The 8,542-nt window shown below is 33.6% G+C and overlaps 1 protein-coding gene and 1 pseudogene across 2 annotated transcripts in view; one reads left to right on the top strand and one right to left on the bottom strand.

Moving 5' to 3' along the window:
* Positions 1 to 8,542, top strand: part of LOC135196248 (soluble calcium-activated nucleotidase 1-like) — a 188,735-nt gene that overhangs the window by 113,189 nt on the left and 67,004 nt on the right. The gene's annotated exons all lie outside the window — the stretch shown is intronic.
* The window catches only part of LOC135196470 (apyrase-like), a 28,125-nt pseudogene continuing 23,057 nt past the window's right edge, over positions 3,475 to 8,542 (bottom strand).

The following is an 8,542-nucleotide window of genomic DNA, read 5'->3' as shown; positions in this document are numbered from 1 at the left end:
ATTGGACCTATATACGTCAATATAAAAGTTTTTTTAAAAATTTGCGGAAAAATAGTTATAGGCCTACTATACTCTTGTTTTTTTCCATCTGTCCATCCACCTGTGGTGTTTGCGCATGGTAACACTGTGTCCTGGGCTTTGACTGATATCCTATTTCGAATAACGGTGTAATTCGCATTCAGTAAATTATTAAAACACTTTTCACATGCAAGTATACACCCAGATATCCTTTTATTTACCTAAAACGTACACATAGCTTAACTATTTAAAGCCCGGGAAAGCCCGAGACACAGTATTACCATGCAACACACCACAGGCGGATGGACAGAAGGAAAAAAACAGAGTATAGGCGAAAACTTTTGAATCGTGCGCCTTGGGGGATGCTGGGAGCTCACGGATCAAGGCGTTGTTTTGTTTACAATCGTTACCCAGGCGCGCAAGAGCGAATTTCTTTCTCCTTGCACTAAAAAGCATCAGCGACACATCTCGGAAATTATTTAGTCACTTTGACATAATTTTTGCACCATTTCATATTAGCCATTACATGGAGTATTATATATGAAAATGTGTGCAATTTCATGTAGAATACAACAAAAAACAACTCATGGTTGTAGCTTTTATCAGTTTTGAAATATTTTCATATAAATAACGATAAGTGCCAAAATTTCACCCTTTGGTCAACTTTGACTCTACCGAAATACATAGTCGAAAAACGCAATTGTAAGCTAAAACTCTTATATTCTAGTAATATTCAATCATTTACCTTCATTTTGCAACAAATTGGAAGTGTCTAGCACAATATTTTGATTTATGGTGAATTTATGAAAAACTTTCCTTATGTCCGCACGGTAACTTCTGAAAAAATCATAATTTTTTTGTCAAATTGCCGTAATGTTTGCACCATTTTAAATTAGCTGTTACATAGTATAGTTCTATATATGGAAATGTGCGCAATTTCATGTAGAATACAACAATAAACAACCCAAGGTTGTAGCTTTTATCAGTTTCGAAATATTTTCATATAAATAACGATATAGAAAAAATTCGTCCTATGATCAACTTTAACTCAACCGAAATGGTCAAAACCTGCAATTGTAAGCTACAACACTTACAGTCTAGTAATATTCAATCAATTACCTTCATTTTGCAACAAACGGGAAGTCTCTAGCATAATATTTCGATTTATGGTAAATTTTTGAAAAAATCTTTTTTTTATGTCCGCTCGTTACGAATTCATGCATCATTTTGTGATAATATTTTCTGTGTTGCCTTGATCGTTTTACAATGTGTTATATACAAAAATGATCACAATTTAGTGTACAATACAATGAAAAAAAAATTAACTCATTAGCTTTAACCGTTTTGCTCACAGCGCAATTTGTATACAATTATATATGAAATTTTTTTTCGCGCTGTCATATATCCCAATATTTATATATGATAATGATATTTTTTTTCATTTCTGATGGTTGCATAGTACTTCAGGCAATGACAAAAAAAAGGAGCCAGAAATTAACTCTTAATCTTGAAAACTAAGCGTGCAGTGTTTTTTTTGAGAAAAAAAATTTTTTCCGCTTCAGCGCTCACTCGCAAATGCCGCTGGCATACGGGAGACTATTTTTAAAATACCGCTTCGGCGTTTAAGGGTTAAAAGGTTAATGGCAGCATTTGGACAAAATACAGTCTTTCCAGGCAATTATGTGTGGCTGCAAATATATTTTGTAATTATGTGAGAACTTAGAAATAATTAAGTTTTTTTTAGTTATATGTAATAGTATTTATGTCTGTCAGCTCATACTTTGCGTCGTAAGCAACTTTCAGGATCCACTACACTTCTAAGAATTTAGTTTTTAAATTTGTATGTGGAACCCAAGAAATTTTCCCAATCTAAAACTGTAACTAAAAAATATGCTTTCTCAAAATCACGAAATATGAAAAAAAAATTCATGATACCTGTCTTGCTTGCAGAGATATTGAAGCCTTAATTCTCACCAAAACTCACAACTGTATGTCATTTACATTCAGTTGCACTAACTGACAATTACAATAATGGTCACCTACTTATATAAATAAAAATTACTCTTAAAACAGAATTTTCATTTACTTACTAAGAACTTCACTGTGAAATGTCAGCTTAACCTTTGGTGGGATTTTGGGAAGTGTTAATACTAGGGGAATTTGGGACATTTTCAATTTTTATACAATACTATGCTCCAAAAAACTGGGACAAGTCTTGTATGAGGGAAAATCCAATGAATTAAATGGAATGAATGGATTAAACTTATAACAGGAAAACCCTCATGGTTGAATTACGCAGATATTACAAGAGGTTTGACAGCAATACGACTGAAAACTAGTGAAAAATTAAATGAGAAAATGGTACAATGAAAATGGAAAGTAACTTTGCTGAGCCAAAAGTGAAGATCCAACAACAGATGAGACAACCCCCATAAAGGGCAGGTCATCTGCCAACACACCAATATCATTAGGCTAAGCCTTACCCCAACAACTAGGGAACCAGTACCTGGATGAGTGTTCGACTGGGACTTGCATATGAACCTGTCTGCTAGTGTTTTTCATGGTTGGGAATAGCAATGCTCTCGGCTGATGACAATACGAGACAAGCCTGTATTAAGGGACCCTAAATCCAGTAAATTTTTAAAACCTATGGTCCAGCAAGCAGAAGACTCTTACCTACCCTTTTCTGTCTTCAAGACATTAGAGAGCATGTGACCGGGAGGATTTAGACCATGAATGGGAGTTTTAAATGACTTACAGGGTTGAAATACACAATATACAGGTATTCTCCCACTTAGAATGGGGTTAGGTTCCAAAAAAACCCATCGTTTGTTGGAAAAATTGTATCTCGAATATAGCCTATCCTACACTACGGTAATAACTACCATCTTTACATATAGGGTAGCCTAGCCTACATTACACAGTACTAAATATATATACAGCATAGCAATTGGTATTAATTTCAGCTAATTCAATGCATATTGGCTTATGATAATTCTTACAAAGAGAAATTGAATAACATTAACAAGTTAGCCCAGCGTATACGATGATGATACCATGGTATGTTGTATACATACGAATACAGTAGCCTAGCCTACAGTATACAGTATACTCTCTACCAGCAGTCACCAACCTTAAGAACTTCATGGACCACTAAATGTATAAATTTAAATTTACTGGACCACTAATACAAATAAAAAAAAAAAGTTGAATACATTTATTTGATATGCTTTTTATTGTAATTAATAATACTGTTAGTTAGTTAATGCTGTTTTTTTCTGCAAAATGCTGGATTCAAATTTTTAATGCTAAATTGCCCTAAAATGCTGAATCTAGCATTAAAACTGCTAAGTTGGCAACACCAGGCTCTCTGTCTTCTGTGCAATTTGTATCGGGGTTCTAAAGATGAAGAAAGAATAAAAAATATTTAAAACGTCCCAATTTTTCTGCAGACCATCAAATTCCACTGGTTGGCGACTGCTGCTCTATACTACATATAGGGTAAAGTAATTTATTAATGTAAGACAATTCTGGAGGTTCAATGCATTCTGACAATGATATATCCAATAGAAAAAGAAATTGGACATGAAACGGGAATCAGATTTGCACAACATCGGCATAATTGAGCAATGTCAGGCTGCTGATGGCTATGTATAATTACAAAATAAAACAATGAATATGCATCTTTTTATTGAATCTTTTAAAAAATTATACATTACTGTATCCAATGATATTGTACATATATTCTCATATTATTGTGTCATAAAATACTAACAAATGGCCAATGTTTTAGTTTCGAAGTCAGCTGATGGTGAATACGAGTATATTTCGCTGTATTTAACTCAATTCAGAGCAAATTGCCTTGCTTCTAGTTAGCACAGAAGAATATCTAGATACTCTACTTATATGAGACAAGGTAGTTTTTCGTTATACGAGGTGGTTTCAAGTCAATATATGATTTTTAATACGATTCACTGTGAATTAAATTATTTATTCGTCAACAGATTGAGTTGTGGGGATGTTTACTGTGTAAAAAAGATTACGAGAGTCCGTTCAATATTTTCACTTGATTTCATCGTAGTACGAGCTTTATCATTATGTTATTTATCTTTTATTGGCATAAATATTGGCATAAAAACAACAGTAAATGTGTTCTTTCCAGAACTGAAGTTTTGATTTAAATGATTCTCCCTCAATTTTATCTACAGTTGTGTTTGATGGCATAAGTTTACAGGAGTTTTATCCTTGTTACCGATGCACGATAACAGTAATTAGCAGCTAGAAAAGTGTTCTCAGCTTCAGCTACAACTAGGTTTCAATACTTCCTTGCTGATACATAAAACTAAATCAGTCCTATTCTACATAACATCATCTATAACATTACTACAGTAATTGTTGACTATCGTACGATGGTTGAAATATAAGCCGAATGGATGTTGTTATCCAATTTAGTTGAACTTAGCAAAATGTTGTTTCTCATTTAGGTGTTCATGGCTGAACATATTTATGCAATGTGTATAATTTGAAAACTATACATTCATCATCATTCTCTTTTGCTGTTTTTGAACTTATGTAACTAGAAGATGGGATAAAGTTAGGCTATTGCAATTTGCTCTCTCTTGCTTCCCGATTGCATGCTGCTCTCTGCAGCAGCCATTACGAAGCTCAATTTGAAACAAAATCGTCTCAGAATCTTGTCGTATCAGTATTAATTGCTGACCCCATTGTAAAATCGGATTATCGTAAGACGAATTATTGTAACTTGAACACTACCTGTAGTGAAAATTATACCTTTTCTTTGCAGAATGTTTGCTGAAAATGTATCACTGGTAATATTTGCTTCATCTAATATATTTGCCACTGTAATGGAGCTCAGAATCAACAGGAAAACTGGAAAAATCTTGGAGATGGAGTAAAATGAACCTACAAGACAATTCCAAGAACAAACATTCAATTAAAATGGAGTATTCTGTACAGTAAAAATTAAAAGTTAACTCACCTTTCATTTCTCGACCATTACCATCTGTAAGCACCACCCAAGGAATAGCTTTGTTGCTTGAGAGATCAATTTCATAAATGATTCCAGTTCTGTCATCTACTGCATACAATCTGCCATTGAACACTATAAGTTCTGATAATTCCATTCCCCTCCACCATAAGCCATGTTGGATTTTAGGGATATGAGATCCTTATCCCACTCAATTTGTACATCTTGGTTATCTACATTCACAGTCAAATGACCCTGAAATTAAATAAACGTATTCTATCAATTTTGATTTGTGTACCATCTCTAAAAGTACGAGAGTTGACATGAAAACCTAATGAACTGGTTCATGTTACTGTTTAAATTATAATTTGCTCTGATTGTTCAAATCACATTTATACATTAGTACATATAAATTATTCCTACAACACAACATTTTATGTAAATGTTTCACTAGTCTAACATATCTAATAAGAAGTCAGGACTTGGAGGCTTGTCATTTTCAGTTACTAAGAATGACAAGATACATAGTTATTAAAATAGTGCCCTCCACATCATAGTGACTACATTACATTTGCTGATAACATTACATTTACTGACGTCAAAAGTTGCATCTTTGAGAGATGGCTATCCTAACCAAGAAACACATTATCATTTATGTAGTATCACAACATTACATATTTACTCATTCACATAAAATACTTTTGGCATTAGTTCTGTTTTACTTATGCATTATTTTTCTAATGTTTGCAAAACTGGAATTGTACTTTTTATTCATATTTATCAAATTTTGGTCTTGGCTAAAATGTTCTGTATATTGTAGTTGCAAATATCCAGTTGATTCATCACCACACAAGAATGAAAAAGATTAGTTGTGTATTCCATGTATTTTCACCGTTCTGGTCTTGCCCAAAAGGCAATTGAATTGCAACAGTTCTTATCCAGGTGGTATTCAAGTTCAGATATTGTTCCTTCCTAGCATGGTTCTGTGCTCTAATTTACATTCTTCCCAAAGAATCACATTGCACATTTATTTTTGAACTTCATTCAGTCCAAGTGGGCATTTGTTGGTAAAATTTTCTGAATTACTAGCTTTACTGTGCCTTTTTCAGGATAATTTCTAGGGTATCATAACTTTTTTAAAGTCTTTTCAATTTTAACTTAAAAACTTCTAGTTTTTATATCTTTCTGTTCTGAGGCAACTAAATGAGTATCCTATGTGCCATATGTTAGTTCTTCCACCATCTTATATTTGGGTTTAATAGGTTCCATTGTAATGTGTGTACATCAAAACAAAATATATTGAGAGGTTTCATATTTACATGTTCATTTAATTTTTACTTTCTAGTTGCATGGTGAAACTATCTATTCCACCACCAGTTTTTTCTGTCCTGAGTAAATGATACAATTTACAGGTATGAAATACTATTTATGAACTGGTATGCTGGAAATTATTGCCCTCTTTGTCTAACAATGAATGAATCAAAATGAACATAACAAAAATGCATAAGCAATGCCATCCATGCAACCTTGCAAGTACGAATTTAATACGTACTGTTTTGTGTGCAACTGAACAACTTATATAGTATCTTTCAGGTCATATGAATAAGCTCTTAGATGGGCTTATTGATATGGATTTATCTACCAAAACAGTATTTCTGGCAACATCAGCATCTAAAAAGCAATTGTTACATGCTGGTATCAGTCAAGTTACTCACATCAAGAACTGACACTATATTAGTTGTTCCTATGTTCAAAGACTTGTGGCCAAAATCTAGTCTGAACCTTCACATCTTCAACCTGCTCCCACTTTGGTTATTAGTATCTGAAAATTGTTTCTTACTGGCTTAAGCAAGCCATCCTGTAGACTTATCTAGATGCTAAAAAATCAGAAGCTGAATTTTGATGTCAATATGGGTATAGACTATCACAAACTGTGCCTCCTGAAAGTCTAATACTCATTATCATTATTCCCAAAATAGTTTAACCAGACCACTAAGCTAATTATCAGCTTTCATTGGGTTGGCCTGAAGGACTGGAATGGAATGGAATATTAGCACTAGGACTAATGAGGTCAATCAGTGCTTTAATGAACGAAATTGAAATTAAAATATATGCATACATATACAAGCTTTGTTTACACTGGTATGTATACATCCAATAAATACATTTAAATGTTTAAATACAAAAAAAAAAAAAAAAAAATCTTAAATGACAAAAATAACTATAAATTCAATAGGACAAATTTTTTAATCAATCTATTTTTCATAGCTAACAAACCTCAGATCTTAACATAAGATAGGATAATCTACCGCCAGCTGGAAACAGGTTAAAAACAAAGATTGTATCTTTTGCTTTGTTTCTCTCCTTCCCCCAAGCCAGTTTTCTGATCTAAGGCTGTTTTGACTCTTATTTATTCAACCAAGAAGTTCCGTGGAGTCAACGTTTTTAAACAGCCATCCTTGATTCCCATGTTGACCTTCCATTGGGACATATGTAAATTGCAGTAGACGTGCCTTTTTCTCTGCTTCATCATCGCTTCTTGTGTTATGAGTTGGCTGGTCTGTCTCCCAAGGGGATACTGCCCCTTCAGGGAGAGAGGGCCCAGCTACCTTTTGTTCTTTAGAATCTTATTTCTGCGTGCAGGACCAGTCATGATTGTCATCTTAACTCTCACTGTCATTTTGGTGGGAAAGGGGCGTGGGTTGTACGGCTAAGTATGGCTCACTCCCTCCTTTCCCTCTATCCTCACATAAATGATTCTTTTCCCTCTCTCAGGATAGAAATAATCTTTCCTGAGGGAGAGAGCATATTATGTGTTTCTTTACAGGCTTTTCAGTTGTCAGCCCTGCTTCTTGCCTGTAAGTCTGGCAGCAGCAGCATTCTGCTCAGAACTTATAAAGTGCCAAAGTTCATAAGAAATCCTCAAGAATTGCATATTTTCAAGATTTACTTTTAATCTTTATATTTGGTCGATTAAACTACAGTTCTTCAAAAATATTAAAATTGTTTTAATTAAAAATTTTGATAATTAAAAAATGTCACTACTAATCAATTTGCTATTACCAAAACTTGACAGCCATTACTGATTAGATTTTAGACAATCACAAAAACAAATATTTAATTGTTATCATTACTTTACCCAGACCATTTAGAAGAAGGGCCATGTGGATTATTCAATAGGTGTCCATGTGTAGAAGAGTATGACTTATTCAAAGATGAGTCAGATTACTTGTGTATTATATGTGTTTTTTTTTTTTAAATGATGAGTTCTATTTTCCAACACTTGGTTTTAAGGGCTTTAATTTGTTATTTTCAGATTCTTCAGTCCATAATTGTACTGCCATTTATTTTTAATATACAGTGGGTTTTATGTAGGTACTTTATACAGTCACTAATACAAGCATTCCCTGGTTATCGGTGGCCTCGGTTATCGGCAATATGGTCTTATGGTGCTTGTCTAGTGCCGAAAATCAGCGCTTTTCGACACTGAAAATGGCCAAAATGCACCAATTTCCAGTTATCGGTGCCAATACATAC

Source organism: Macrobrachium nipponense, chromosome 17, assembly GCF_015104395.2.
Source record: "Macrobrachium nipponense isolate FS-2020 chromosome 17, ASM1510439v2, whole genome shotgun sequence".
Taxonomy (NCBI): domain Eukaryota; kingdom Metazoa; phylum Arthropoda; class Malacostraca; order Decapoda; family Palaemonidae; genus Macrobrachium; species Macrobrachium nipponense.
This window is presented reverse-complemented; position numbering and strand designations above follow the sequence as displayed.